Here is a 15,753-nt window from a genome sequence, read left to right on the forward strand (position 1 = left end):
AGTCCATGAAACAGTTAGGAAAATAGCAAAATCCAAGCTGTGGGAAACTGCACAGTAGAAACTATTTAGTAACTGTGTAGTAGAAATGACCTGATTTTCTTCCACAGACAAATTGCAAAGAAAAACGGAGAGAGAGGGGCGACTGGGTGGCTCAGATGGTTAAGCGTCTGCCTTCGGCTCAGGTCATGATCCCAGGGTCCTGGGATCGAGCCCCGCATCGGGCTCCCTGCTTGGCGGGGAGCCTGCTTATCCCTCACCCTCCTACTGTTCCCCTAGCTTGTGCTCTCTTGCTCTCTCTGTCATATAAATAAATAAAATCTTTAAAAAAAAAAAGAAAAGAAAAACAGAGAGAGGAAAAAGGAAAATCAATAGATTCAAAGATGGTAAAGATTCAAATCACCCAGGTGTAAACATTTTGGAAACAGGTAGTGATGATGGTTACACAACATTATGAATGTAATTAATGTCACTTAATTGTACACTTAAGAACGGTTTAAATTGGGGGTGCCTGGGTGGCTCAGTCTTTAAGCATCTGCCTTCGGCTCAGGTCATGATCCCAGGCTCCTGGCATTGAGCCCTGCATCTGGCTCCCTGCTCCGTGGGAGGCCTGCTTCTCCCTCTCCCACTCCCCTGCTTGTGTTCCCTCTCTTGCTGTGTCTCTCTCTGTCAAATAAATAAATAAAATCTTCTAAAAAATGGTTTAAATTGTAAATTTTGTTATATATATCCACAAAAAATTTAAGATTCAAATCACCCAATACAATTATTTGGATGCCTATTGAATGCACTGAAAAAAAAAATTAAACAATTGGGGAAATTTGAATAAAATCGGAGATATCCGGTACTATTAAAGAATGATTACCTTTTTTTAGATGTGATAATAATATTAGGAAGGTTTTTTTCATTGTGGTAAGAACATTGAAAGTAAAATTGTTCATTTTAACAAAATTTGAAGTGCACAATATAATATTGTTAACAATGGACATAATGTTATATAGCAGATCTCTAGAACTTATCTCTTTTTTAAAGAGTTCTCATCTTTTAGAAATGTATACTGAAATATGTATGGCTAAAATGATATATGTTGGATCTGGTGTTTGATTTTACTTTAACTACAACCTAATAAATTACCCACTTAGTATTTTATGGAGGCTGGCAGAATACTCAAGACTCTTGAGTCAGAGTATTTATTACACATGACACAACAAGCAACCCAAACCTTAGCATATTTGTGTTGGTTTCCCTTGCTCTCAAGTGCCACAGGAGTAACAAAGATGGGTCTAGAGGAGGCCTGCACATGCAGTGTCTTGCTTCACAGTTGACAAGCACTGAGTTTGGGGAACCCACTAATTTGGATTCAATCTTTGTAGTCACATGGCCAGGGAAGATGAATGCCACTGGGATAGTGCCTGGCAGATGCACATCCATCTTTGGCTCATGGCCCCTCCCCTTTTCCCAGCACTTCTTCCTACTGAAATCATTCCACAGCTGAATTCAAGGGCTCTGAGTTTTGGCTCTGCCTTTCCCATATAAGCAAACTCACCCCAAAGAGTTTTGCTGACTGTGAGAATCTCAGTTCTCAGAAGTCTCACCCATTTCACTCTGTGGAGGGATGTCCCTCCCTATCCTAGGGACCAGCCTGACAGACAGCATCCTTTGTTCTGACTCTTGACTCTAAATTCCTTAGGCCACCAGCCCACCCATTCTAAATTCAGGCTACCTCAATCCTGAGCATTTCCTGTTAACATTTCTTCTAAATTGTTCCATCTTCCTATAGTGGTCACCTCAAGTAGTCTCCCACTCACTGTCCCGATGTCTTGAGGAAATAACTCCAGGGAGACAGGATCAGAATCTCCTCTTTCCTCTAGGAAACAGGCCTCTTCACACACACACACACACACACACAGGGATGCAGAATCTATGAGCTATATTTATCATGTGGAACTGAAACAGCCTTCCTTCTGTGTCTGCAATCCATTCTGCTGCTTCTCTCTCCTTATCTGGGTCCTCAAATGCTGTTTTAAGCATTTCTAAGTCTTTATTCCATACTGTTGTAGAGCTATTTGATGAATTTAACTGGACACATTGTGCAGAATCTATAAGGCAAAGTTTCTGTGCATGTTGTACATCAGAAGCCTGTTTCTTCCCTAAGGTAGGCTGTGCTGCCAACTGCCTTGAATCAAACTAGCAATGCCATTCAACTGTTCTCTGAACACTGCAAAGTGTTCTGTGGAAACCTGAAATTTCAGCGCTCTCTATATGGGCCAGGCAGATAGTATGCTTAACTGTCAACCTGTTTTTTGACGTTGTATGACTAATCCAACCAGTTCTATGAAGAAAGCACAATATTTGCTGGAGTTATGCCAAATACAGCGCTGAGCTTTGCCTTGATAACAGAACCCTGCTGCAGTGTTTTTTCACCTACATGACAGAAATTACCAGTGTTTACAAAAAGCATTGGTACATTTGATAAATTATAGTTGAAAACAGTTCCGCTGATATTTTTAAGACTCCAATTGCAGATTTCTTTTGAAAAAAGGCAACATCTTCTTTTCAGATACACATTTAGGTCCCCAGACACTGAATAAATAGAAATAACTTTATTCAAACATCAGAAAGCAATTTTCTCCATGTTAGGTTTTGGGGTTTTGTTCGTTTTTTTTTATATAAATTAGATGAACAGGTGGTTGGTTCACAGTCTCATGAGATTGGAATCACTATGGTCATCTAACAGGCTTAGAACCTTTTAACACTGCTTTTCCTAAATCTGTTGATTCTTAGTACTTTATATTAACATCAATGGTTTGCCATTAAAACCACTCATTTAAGTGAACAAGCAAATAAGGATTCACAGCACAAGAATCAGAATGAATCAGCCAACATCTGATTGTATAGGTCGTACCTAAGATAAACATTAGCCACCCCAAGGACAAATCCATAAAAGGCTGGGAGCATATGAAAAAAATTCCTTATTTCTGGCCTGATAACTGTTCCCATGCCAGAGGCATAAAAAATCATTATTCACCAGCCTTTGTCTACACTGACCAGCACTTTGGGCAAATGGCATCCACAGAACAGATTCTAAGCATAGTTTTCCTTATGGAGAATTTTCCAAAATGAGTGGTCTGATTGGGTTACTTCTTATGATTATTATCTCTGAAATATTTAATTCAAAATCAAGGCTTTGTTTTAAATTTTAGGATAAAAGGGGTGCCTGGGTGGCTCAGTCAGTTAAGCGTCCAACTCTTGATTTTGGTTCTGGTCATGATCTTGGGGTCATGAGATCAAGCCCTGCATTGGGTCCATGCTCAGCAGGGAGTCTGCTTGAGATTCTCTCTCTCCTCCTCCCTCTGTCCCCTCTTCCCCTGCATGCATGCCCTCTCTCTCTAAATAAATAAATTAATTAAATATTTTTTAAAATTTCGAATTAGAAAACAAAAGAAGTAGGAGGAGGAGGAACAGCTGTAGGTGTAGCTGAAGACAGAGGACTGCTTTCCTAGGCCCACTGGAAGCAGCACTGGCCCCCCACCACCGCAGGAACAGAAGGGCCCAGGTGTTAAGCCCACATCCCATTTGGTGGCCACATTAGTGATAACTGGATCAGCAAGACCTGGCCTAGACCTCAGGAATCAAAGACAACACTTCAGACTAGGCCTGGCACTCAGTGCTATGAGCAGAGGGGCAAAATGTCCCAAGCTAAAGGAAATGAGTAAGAATTGGGTGCATTCCAGTCAGATTGGGAATGGACAAATCTGTTCTGATTGGTCATTTGGAAAAAGCAGACACTGGAGGTCGTGAGTTCCAAAGCCTTGGTGCACTTGAGTAGACAAACTTTCAGGAGCAGGGTTTTCCCAGCATGGTTCTCCCCAATCTCCCCTCTCCCCCACACTTCACCTACTCTCCACTTAGGCAGGTGAAGAGGCACGGACATGAAGGAGACCCCAGCATAGCCCAGATCATGTTGGAAACATCTCATTTCTTAAATGCTCTCCGGGAACGAGTGTGGGGTTTAAAAATGACTCCAAGCTTGATGGGCCAGAAAGAATAGAGTGATGGTTCCTACTCTCTTCACCCAGACACTTGTGTTACTAATCATTTTCCTGTCTCAACCTGTTTTGATGTCAGGATTTCTTTGCTTCAGTTGTTAAGTTCCTTTGCCAAACAGAGCTCATCACTCACAGATTGGTGAAGAGCTGTTCTCTGCTTGTAACCTTGGGAATGGGGTGGGGGGAGGCAGATATTTCGGAAATGACACAACAGAGTGTAAAGCCATGAAACATGAGAGGGAGCCTCAGACAAAGTTATAACATTCATCTGAGAATTGAACTAAAATTTAGTAAAAGCCACACACATAGATGTTTTTATTGTTCTGTTTTTCTTTGTTAGTTTTCATGCTTTCAGTTTTCCCAACTTAGCCATGGAAAGTGGGTTTTTTGGTTTTGTTTTATTTTGTTTTGTTTTGAGTAAACTCTACCCCCAACGTGGGACTTGAACTCACTACCCCAAGATCAAGAGTTGCATGCTCTACCAACTGAGCCTTCCAGCCGCCCCAGCCATGGAAAGTGTTTATAGGCCTATTTCCTATAAGATTTTCAGTTTTTAGGGGTGCCTGGGTGGCTCAGTTGGTTAAGGGTCTGCCTTTGGCTCAGGTCATGATCCTGGAGTTCCTCTGGGACAGAGCCCCCACTTTGGGCTCCCTGCACAGCAGGGAGTCTGCCTCTCCCTCTGCCCCTCCCCCTCCTCCTGTTCCTTCTCTCTCACTCACTCTTTCTCTCTCAAATAAATAAATAAAATATTTTTTAAAAAAGATTTTCAGTTTTTAGAAAATAAGTAAACAAAACCAGAATCTGTCATACCAGTACCTCAAAGGTTAGTTTCTGGCCCCTTTCTTCACTAAAAAATAAAACATATTTATACACATACATGTGTGTATGTTTGCATAGAAACGCAAGTAGATGGTTGATAGATCATAGGATATTAACTGCTAGGGACCCTATAGGCCAATGTCTTCATTTCACAGACTAGAAGGTGGAGGTTTAAAAGAAGTAAAACGAGAAATACCATGACCCAGTTGGAATTCAAAGTCAGATCTTCTAGCTCCAAATTAAGGACTTCTCCACTTGTGAAGTACTCTTTTTTTTTTTTAAAGATTTTATTTATTTATTTGACAGAGAGACACAGCCAGAGAAGGAACATAAGCAGGGGGAATGGGAGAGGGAGAATCAGGCTTCCTACAGAGCAGGGAGCTCCATGTGGGGCTCGATCCCAGGAGCCTGGGATCATGACCTGAGCCGAAGGCAGCCGCTTAACCAACTGAGCCACTCAGGCACCCTGTGAAGTACTCCTTCTAAGGAGGGATTTTCTGAGGGAGTTAGTAAATACTGTGGTTTCTTGGTGGTTTCAGATAAATGCCAGTCCCTGGTTTTCCTCTGGCAGGCACGTGGGAACAGATGTGGTGCAGCAGTTGCTATATTAATTCCAGTAGTATATGGGGAAAAAAAAGAAGCAGGTTTGGACATTCACTTATTTATCCTTTCACTGAATACCTACTCAGGGAGGATTGTGTTAGGGTCTGCGAGAAATGAAAGATGAATAAAATTAATAATGTGTAAAGAAACTCAAAAGAATATTTAAAATAAGATCCTAGAGAGACTGGGAGAGGAGTGAGCAGACTTTGAATATACACCAAAATGTTAACCAAGAAAGGGGGGGGGCGCGCGTTGGGTGCCGGGGAATGGGGGGTAATTAAGGGCTACTCCCTCCCACCCCCTGTTTGAGGGCAGGGGTTAATTTTAAATTTCTGCATTCTGCATACCGAACATGCATTACTTTTGGAATAAGGAAAAAAGTTATTTTCAGTTTTAAGAATTGACTAAGATATGCTGTGTGAGTTCTTCAAAGAGCCAGGTGGGCCGTGCGCTAGTGTTCTCAAGCCCCAGGCTGAAGTGTCCTCAGTGCTCTGGAGTCTCTCCCAAAGCTGCAGCTTCTGGGAAGCCCTGGCTGAATGAGAGCATGAACAGGGAGGGCATTGTTCCTGTATCCACGTGGCCCTATCTTACCCCATCTGCCACCTCTTGGACATCAAGCGCTTTGCACTAATTCTCACAGTCACATTACTTGTTATACCTGTCTATGCTAAATAAGGGCCAAACTGCTGTCATTGGAACAGCTTGGAACAACAGGGACGCACTCATTGGTTACCCAAGGAAGAGATAAATGAGAGACAAAACATTTTTAAAATCTTTCTTTAGCTTAGAAAGTGGAAACGATTTTTTTTTTTTTTTGAGAGGTCAGCTGTGTTAAATCTCACAGAAGCATTTAAGTTTAATGAGGGCAACTCTACATTGTATGCAGGGAAAAACAAAGTTCTTGAAACAACAGGAAAGGTTTAAGCATACTTTATGTTATCTTGTTCTTGAACTTTGACATTATAGTATTATTAGAAATACTGTGTGTACAGTGAAAGTCTTTTAATTTCAAAAAATGAAACCTGGTGTATGTTTTGCTGTCCTTGGTTAAAATCATTTACTGCAGTGCTCCTGGCCTTCCTCAGTCTCTCCGTTATCCAAATTCAGCAAGAGGAGCCAGCATTTAGGAAGTATTTGGGAACAGAGAGGTACAGCAGTTGCATCATAGAGCACCCTAACTGACATACCATCCCCAAACAGGATAATTGAAACAAACTATATTTAAATAAAAAATTTTCATATTCATGGAAAGTGTTTGAATCTTCACAAGAATTCTTGCATTTTATTGTTATTCTTTATCTTAAATATTTATTTATTTATTTATTCATTCATTCATTCATTCATTCATTCATTCATTCATTCATTTGAGAGAGAGAGAATGCACAAACAGGGGCAGGGGCAGAGGGAGAGGGAGAATCTCAAGCAGGCTCCATTCCCAGCGCAGATCCCAATGCAGGGCTTGATCTCACAACCCTGAGATCATGACCTGAGCCAAAATCAAGAGTTGGATGCTTAACCAACTGAGCCACCCAGGCACCCCTCTTTATCCTAAGTTTTAAAACAAAACCTTGATTTTGAATTAAGTATTTCAGAGTTTGAATTTTATGGTTAAAAAAAAATTAGTGCATAGGGTCACATGGCTCAAGAAGGTATACAGTAAAAAACCTCTGCTCCAGTCCTGTCTTCCAGCTATTAATCACCCTCCCATAACAAGCAAAAATGTACATATATTTTTTTTAAGATTTTATTTATTTATTTATTAGAGAGCAAGCGAGAGAGAAACAGCATGAGAGAGGAGAGGGTCAGAGGGAGAAGCAGGCTCCCCACTGAGCTGGGAGCCCGATGTGGGACTCGATCCCAGGACCCTGGGATCATGACCTGAGCCGAAGGCAGTTGCTTAACCAACTGAGCCACCCAGGCGCCCGTACATATATTTTTTATCCCCTTTTTATGAAAGCATTAAAATACTGCACTTGGCTTTTTTTTTTTTTTTAATGTAACAGAATATTGCACTGTTGCCAGCAATGGGTAAGTGCCTATTGCCCCACACTCTTGCCAACTGTTTTATTAAAACTTCTGATCTTTGCTAGTGTGATAGGTGAAAAATATCAGTATAGTTTTCATTGGTAACACTTGCCGTATAGGAAGTATCAAAAATGTCTACTGGAGGAACCTGTTCATTCTACCTCTTTAAGAGGAGGAGAAATACCCCAGTATTCCTTCATCAAGCCAGCCCACCCAACGGCATCCATTGTTGCCTCCCTCTTGATACTCTTCTTCCTAGAGAGCTCTCTGTCTGTGTCCTCAGTCTAGTAGCAACTGGAGCCTACCTTATGCCTAAGCCTGAAGGGCCAAGGGGAAGGAACTGTTTCCAGAACCCCAACTGAGAGATTTGAATGGAGAGGGCCACCTAGCAAGAGCTGTGATCTTCAGCCAAGGACACAGTCAGACCACTGCCTCCCAGCAGGGAAGAGAACTGGCAGACTAAGCAACCTGACCCTCTCTACCCTCCCTCCAATCTCCTGCCAGCACTCTTCTGAATGGGCCCAGAAGCCTGAATGGGAGGGAGACCACTGATTAGCCTCCTGATCACAAAGTAATGGAGAAGGGTGGAATGGAGATCTAGAAAAGCAAGAGAAGACACCCAGCCTGCTCACAAAATGGCAAATCTCATGTTCTTTTGGAACTCGTTCCTCAGATTCTCTACTTTGTCTCTGGACTTTTCCAAGCTGCTGAAAGATAAAGGTTTTCAGTCATGACTGTACATGCCTTATCCCATGTTAGATTTTTCTGGTAGGTGAGCACTCAGCTGCATAGTAGCCATAATTGCCTCTGGGTTACTTTATACATTTTTTAAAGTTCATCATCAAGATGTTGGATTAGCACAATTAAAGTCATATAGAAGAAAATGATCTGAATAAGGATGACACAATTACTATTACTCATTTGCAACAGGAGGATAATGTTTCATGAAGATCTGCTTGTTTCATGGGTTGGAAATAGCTAATATGTGTGCTCTGAAGACCAAGCAAACTAGGGCAGATTATTGTTCTAACCCTAGATCCTGATGCCTTATTATCTTAAGACCACAGGTACAAATGAAGCCCAATTGATATTAATATCTGAATCTCAATTATACCCACTCCCACTTGCTCAACTCTCTGTAAGAGGCCCAATTTTTAAGTGTCCTTTTTTCTGGAAATTTGCTAGAATCCTCGGGGATCTTCCATGTGTCCATGTGTCAGTAATGCCCATTTATTGCCATTCTGGTGAGTTCGACTAGGATTGCAACCTCGGGGGCTAATGGTTCCGTAGAAGTGACACCCAGAACTGAAACTGCCCCTGCACCCAAGGCTGCCCCCTGGATCCTGGTGAAGCAGAAACTCAACAATGCCTAGAGCTACCTCTAGTGTTACTGAGCTAGAGTCGGGTCGCTGGTCTGGTGGAGTTGGAATCGAAAAGTTGTCCTTGACGGGAGAGGTCCAAATGTCGATCTCACAAAGTGAGAAGGAGAATATTCCCTCTGGGTGACACTCAGGAGCAGCAGCACTGGGCCCCACGGTAAGGTTGCGTGGATCCAAAGTGTTTGTGCACTTAGTTTCACAGTTACTTTAATGAATACATTAAACATCTTTTGCCAAGGGTCATACCTACTGCCAGAGGTCCATGTTGAGGTAAGTTCTACAACAATGATCTAAAATCCCCAGCCCCTCTGAAGCTTTGTTACTGGGTCTGACTTCCCTGACCAGGCTCCTTCTTCTCTTGTAAGGTGCTCCCATTGCTCTCATGCTGCACATTATTCCTTCTAAAATTCTGGCTCCTGGAAGGACCCTGCCAGTTCATCACACATGTTGTACACGCTTTCACAGAGTTCAAAGTCTTTTTCTTGCAAAGATGTCTGGCTTCGATGTAGATGAGTGGATGCAAACAGATTCATAATGAGAGATGTTCTCTAGGTCCTCCCCACAAAAACACATGAGCTCTTTTCCAGACCCTCCCCCCACAACACAACTGCACAAATAGCACAAAAGAAGTAGTTGTTATGGGGTGGAATAGAGAACATAGTACTGTGTTGTCTCATTCACAGACCATTCCTAAGTGATGGTCTCAGAGACTCAAGCCAAACTGATCACTGACTAACTAAATAAATAAATAAACTATTCCCTACAGTAGTATCCCAATTAATAAATGTAGAGGGAATGAGGGAAATAGAAAATCACTGTTTGGCAAACATAATAGTAATAATTATTTCAGGTAGAGATAATTAATGGACCCTAAAATAAGTGGGCAAAAGTATGATGAAAAGCAAAATATTTATGTAGTTTCAAAGTATCACCTCCTTCAGGACACCTGGTGGCTCAGTCGGTTAAGCATCTGCCTTCAGCTCAGGTCATGATCCCAGGGTCCTGGGATAGAGTCCCGCATCTGACTCCTTGCTCAGAGGGGAGCCTGCTTCTCCCTCTGCCTGCCGCTCCCCCTGCTTGTGCTCATACACTCTCTTTCTCTCTTTCTCTCTTTCTCTCTCTGGCAAATGGATAATAAAACAACAACAACAAAGTATCACCTCACTAGATGCTTATAAATTTCAAAGGGAAGACAGTAACTTTCCAGTGGTGGAATGGCAGCTGGTAGATGACACCTTAACTAAGTGATCAAAATTAGCATCACCAGTGATAGGACACATCGACTCCGTTCTTCCTGATAGGATGCACTGAGAGGCAGTGTCATTTCTGTGACATTCTTGCTCAAAATGTATAACCTGAACGTAATCATGAGGAAATATCAGAAAAACCCAAATTGAGCAACATTCTAACTGGCCAGTCCTCTTCAAAGAGTCAAAGTCATGAAAGACAAAGAAAAACTGAGGATTTTATTTTTCTTAAGATTAAAGACTAATGAACCATGAAAGCTAAATGAAGTGCACGATCTTGGATTGGATCCTGAGCAGAAAAAAGATACATTAGTAGGACATGACAAAATGTGAATAAGGTCTGTAGATTCCTAGGTAGTATTCTGTCAAATTAATTTCCTGCTTTGAAAATGGTACTGTGGTTACATAAAATTTTGACATTTGTAAGCTGGATGACGAGTATATGGTAATTCTTCATATTATTTTTTTTTTGCAACTTTTTCATACGTCTGAAAGTATTTCAAAATGGATTGTTGAAAAAAATTTTAAATAAATTTTAAACACCATGGTGGAGCAAAATTCACTTATTACAATATTGGTTTTTGGACAAAATAAAAATATACATGTTAATTAAAAGAAATAACTTCACTCTTGAATTTAAGACAAGTCTCCTTTGATTAGTCAGGTGTGGAGTTATTCAGGCATTTCTTAAGCATACTCTAAGCTTTTAGCATTTATTTTATTACCAAAACTTGAATATCAGAATAGCAGTTGTATGTGAAATTTCTTAGGTAATTCAGGTCTGTCCAACAATATGAATAGACCTCAGGTGGGAATTGTTTTATTATGACAGTAGAATTCTAAATACACTGACCTACAGATCAGCAATTCCTGGGTGGAAGGTGGATAGAAGAGGACATTTTCCCAACTGGCAGATTAAAAAATGAAGACCCCTCCCCATATCCCTTTCCTTACAACGTATAGCTTAGGAAAGGAACCTAGTACTTTTTTTGCTGTGTACCTTGAAATATATCACTTCAAATGCAATGAGTTCTTTTGGGGGGCAAGGGAGAGGCTGCATAACTTAGGGGCAACCTGTAGAAAAAAGATAACAATAATTGGAGCCATGGGAAGCAAAATATCTTACATGTCACATAGTAACAGTTGCCTACATAAATATACAAGGAAAAATAATTGAATAGCTTGTAGCTTTAATTTGGGGTTAGACCCATAATTACCACAGCCTCCACCAAGTTATTTAGATAACTACCTAAAACTTAAAATATCCAGGGCACCTGGGTGGCTCAGTTGTTAAACGTCTGCCTTTGGCTCAGGTCATGATCCCAGGGTTCTGGGATCGAGCCCCGCATTGGGCTCCCTGCTCAGCAAGGAGCCTGCTTCTCCCTCTCCCTCTGCTCCCCCTGCTTGTGTGCTCTCTGTCAAATAAATAAATAAAATCTTTAAAAAACAAAAAAAATAAAAGTTAAAATATCCAATCTATAAGATTTACTGGCCTGTTCTTTTTATTTCAGAGAAATCAGCATTATTGAACTAGTACTCAAGCACAAGAGCTGTCAGAAAATTATCTGAGGCCAACATAAGAAAGGAAAAGGTTAGGATTTTTATCCCAATGTCCAGGCTCTCCTGGTCTAGGAGCCCTGGTTTTCTTGGCCCTCCTCACTTCCATTCCATGAATTTTGTGCCAGTTGGACCTCTGTTCTTTATTGCCAATCCTCTCCTCTCTTCCAATCCTCATAGATGTTGGGTTTGCACAAAAAACAAGTTCTAGGTATACTAATAACCTCTGAGGTTTAGCTGCCTTTCCGTGTCCAAAAGGCTTTAATCTGAGGCATTTAGCTTTGTCAAACCCTGTATTTCCTCTCAGATTGCTAGGTTGGAGGTAGGTTGAAAGGGTAGATCCTCACATGTCTCTTTTCTCAGATAAGACTACACTCACAGGAAACCGGGAAAAATGACTGATAGATAGATTCTCTCTTCTTTTATGGAAAAGTGCCTCCTCAACCTAATCTAGGGGAGCTTCTTATTAAATTGATTTCCTTTTAAATTTCAAGAGGACTATAGAGATAGTAGAAGCCTTGAGATATAATGAAGACTTCCCAACATAATTTTGTCTGCCTTATAAGAATATTCCTCTCATTTACTAAAGCTCCAGAGAATAAGGACCTGTCATTCTCATCATTTGTCATCTACTCCATTGACATCTATTCACTCTGAACCAGGCACTGGATTAGACATTGAGAACAGTCTGAGTGTTTCACAGTCTGGTAGAAAGAAAAACAACAAATAATGTAAATTTATATACTATAGCAATGAGTACACAAAATGTTATAAGAGCCAGAGAAAGACACAATTAAGTCTGCTGAAGGATTAATTCAGGGAAGGTTTCACTGTGGAGGTGACGTGTTAACTGATTCTTGAAGGATATGGTAAGTGGGAAGGGGGAAAAAATGGGAAACATGTGAGTGTGAAAGTGCACAGGCAGGATGGGGGAGTAGGAGGAGAAATGTAGTCTTGATGAGGGATAGGAGCAGAAAAATGTTTACCTTTCACCCAGAAGGCTGACCTATAGCCTGCATAGTTTTGATAAGGATCAAATACACAGTGGTTGCTACATTCTTTTTTTTTTTTTTTTTTTTTGGTTGCTACATTCTTAAAGCGTCTCATGACTGCCTGTATATCTCACTGATGGTCAAAATCAAACTGAATGATAAGCACCAGAGAAATCTTGCAAAAGTAGTTTTATGAATAGAAATTCAAAGAAGATATTTATGATCTAATACTCCTACACATTCCCTCCCCCTTGAGCACTAAGCATGTAACCATCAGCTTCATACAGCAGAAGTGCAGCCCTTTCTGCCCATGGGTCCTGTCTCTGTGCTGCTTCAGTAAATTTACTAAGTTATACCCTAAAACGTCTCGAGATTTCTTTCCTGGCCCTTGCACTCCACGACCCCGCAACAGTCTCACCGTATCAAAGATGAAGGAGGAAAGGAAGACATGAACTAGGTGATTCTGAAGAAGATAATGGTTGCATGTGGTCAACTAGCACACAGTATAAGAGGAAAGCTAAAGTGTTCATTTCCCGACTCCCTTACAATTAGAATTCTGGTTCTAATTCAATGCACTGGCAGGAGATCAGGACAAAAGTAATGAGGAGGCCATCTTCCTGGTACACTGGCCTTTACTCTGCTGGCAAAGTAAGGTCATGGAGACACAGGGTTTTTCTAGTGTCCAGTCTTGAGTGTGGGAGTTAAGAGGCTGTTGTAGCCGTGCTGGCAATAGCTTCTGATCCTGGCTTTCTGACAGCTGGGTCACAGTTATCCTGGTAGGTTCTTGAGCTCAGTGTTGCTAATTCTGGATTCCTGACTCCCCAAGGGTAGATTTCCCTAACTGGTCTATGCTGCACAGTTCTGGCAGTCATTCAGGCAGCCTCAGACTTGAACCTGCTCCTCCAGTCTTTCAAGGATGTTGGAAACATCTAATTCCCCTAATTGAGTTCCTTTCTTATTAAAATACCTAGATTAGTTTCTCTTTTGTGCACTGAACCCGGACTAATAGGGTAAAGGAAATCGTGAGTATCTGGTATCTGAATGAGATTGGTACTGCTAACATTTGTGTTTGAAATGACAAAATAATTACCATTTCAGTTAAAAAGACAGTGAAGAGCACCTGGGTGGCTCAGACGTTAAGCATCTGCCTTCGGCTCAGGTCATGATCCCAGGGTCCTGGGATCGAGCCCCACATCGGGCTCCCTGCTCAGCGGGAAGCCTGCTTCTCCCTCTCCCACTCCCCCTGCTTGTGTTCCCTCTCTTGCTGTGTCTCTGCCAAATAAATAAATAAAATCTTTAAAAAAAAAGACAAAGTGATTTTTATTTATGTTTTTTATATATTTTTTAAGATTTTTATGTATTTATTTGAGAAAGAGAGCATGGGTATTGGGGGGAGCAGAGTGGGAGGGAAAGGGACAAGCCGACTCTGTGCTGAGGGTGTAGCCCAATGCGGGGCTCAATCTCATGACCCTGAGATCATGAATGGAGCTGAAACCCAGAGTCAGACCCTTAACCAACTGAGCCACCCAGGTGCCCCGACAAAGTGATTTTTAAATATTAAACATAAAAATATACATTTTTTGTTCCGAAACATTTTTATTTTTCATTTAACATTAAGAACACTTTTTCCATTTCTACTTTCCATTTCTACTATTCTAAGCAATGCTGCTGCAGTGAATTTCCCTTGCACACATAGTATATATATATATTTTAAAATATTAGCATGTTAATATATAGCACTTTTTCAAAACAAAATATCTGTGCTTGTTTTTCAATGATACAGGCTCAATGTCTTATTTATGCCATTTTTTATTTATGCTAGAAGTCTAAAGAATCAATTTATTTTAAAATATTAAATCAGGGGCGCCTGGATGGCTCAGTTGGTTAAGCGTCTGCCTTCAGCTGCGGTCATGATCCTGGGGTCCTGGGATTGAGTCCCCGCATCGGGCTCCCTGCTCAGTGGGGAGTCTGCTTCTCCCTTTCCCTCTGCTGTTCCCCCACTTCTGTTCTCTCTCTCACTCACTGAGATAAATAAATAAAATCTTTAAAAAAACAAATATTAAATCAATTTTCAAATAAAATGGGGCTTACCAGCCCTTTAAATATATTAAATATATTTATATTAAATTTATTTTTCTTTGTAATAACAGCTTTAAGTCATTGACATTATTAACTACATATTTTTAAATGCTCTTATAAAAACCATGCCCCAGGGGCACCTGGTGGCTCAGTCAGTTAAGCGTCTGCCTTCGGCTCAGGTCATGATCCCAGGGTCCTGGGTTCGAACCCTGCATCAGATTCTCTGCTCAGCGGGGAGCCTGCTTCTCCTTCTGCCTGCCTCTCCCCCTGCTTGTGCTCGCTCTCTCTCCCTCTTTCTCTCTGTCAAATAAATAAGAAAAAATATTAAATAAATAAGTAAATAAATAAAAACCATGCCCCAGAAAGTCCTGTCCATTTATTTGCTATACTTCCCTATAATTTCTTTCTTTTTGATTTAGTCACACATACATGTTTAACATAAAAAATGGACCCAGAGAAAGTGTTATTTAAAACAAAAATCTGAATGTACCAGTTTCCAGTTTACTTAAGTCTTATCAATGGGAATACTTCTATATACTATTCCCTTCCAATTACTGGGATGGTAGAACCCAAGAAACTGAATTTTTCAACCCCCACCTATTCATCAGTCCTCCAGAGACGGGATCCAAAGTGGAGAACCCTTTGTTTAGTAGAGCAAGGTAATGAGTCTTTTAATCTATATGCCCGAAGGAATCCAGTAAAGAGTGAAGACCTCAATCTCTCTATTCTATGAAGCAAGAGAAATCTAATTTTCAGAGGGAGCCCTAGGGAGAAGAAGTGACAGAGCGCAGGGGCAAAGGAAAGTTTTGCTTTGGCGAAACACAGGAGAAGAGGCAATGCTCCTCCTTTGGGAAAGAAAGAACAGTCAAATGACAGGAGTGAGATTGTAAATTCAAAGGGAAAGCAGAGCAAGAAGTGGCCAGGAGAAATTCCCTGCTACCGCCATCAAATATATAAATGGAGTGCTGGGAAGAGTGTTTGAGCTGTTTTTATATACATATTAAAT

Source organism: Mirounga leonina, unplaced genomic scaffold (genome assembly GCF_011800145.1).
Source record: "Mirounga leonina isolate KUSES-001 unplaced genomic scaffold, KU_Mleo_1.0 Mir_115, whole genome shotgun sequence".
NCBI lineage: Eukaryota > Metazoa > Chordata > Mammalia > Carnivora > Phocidae > Mirounga > Mirounga leonina.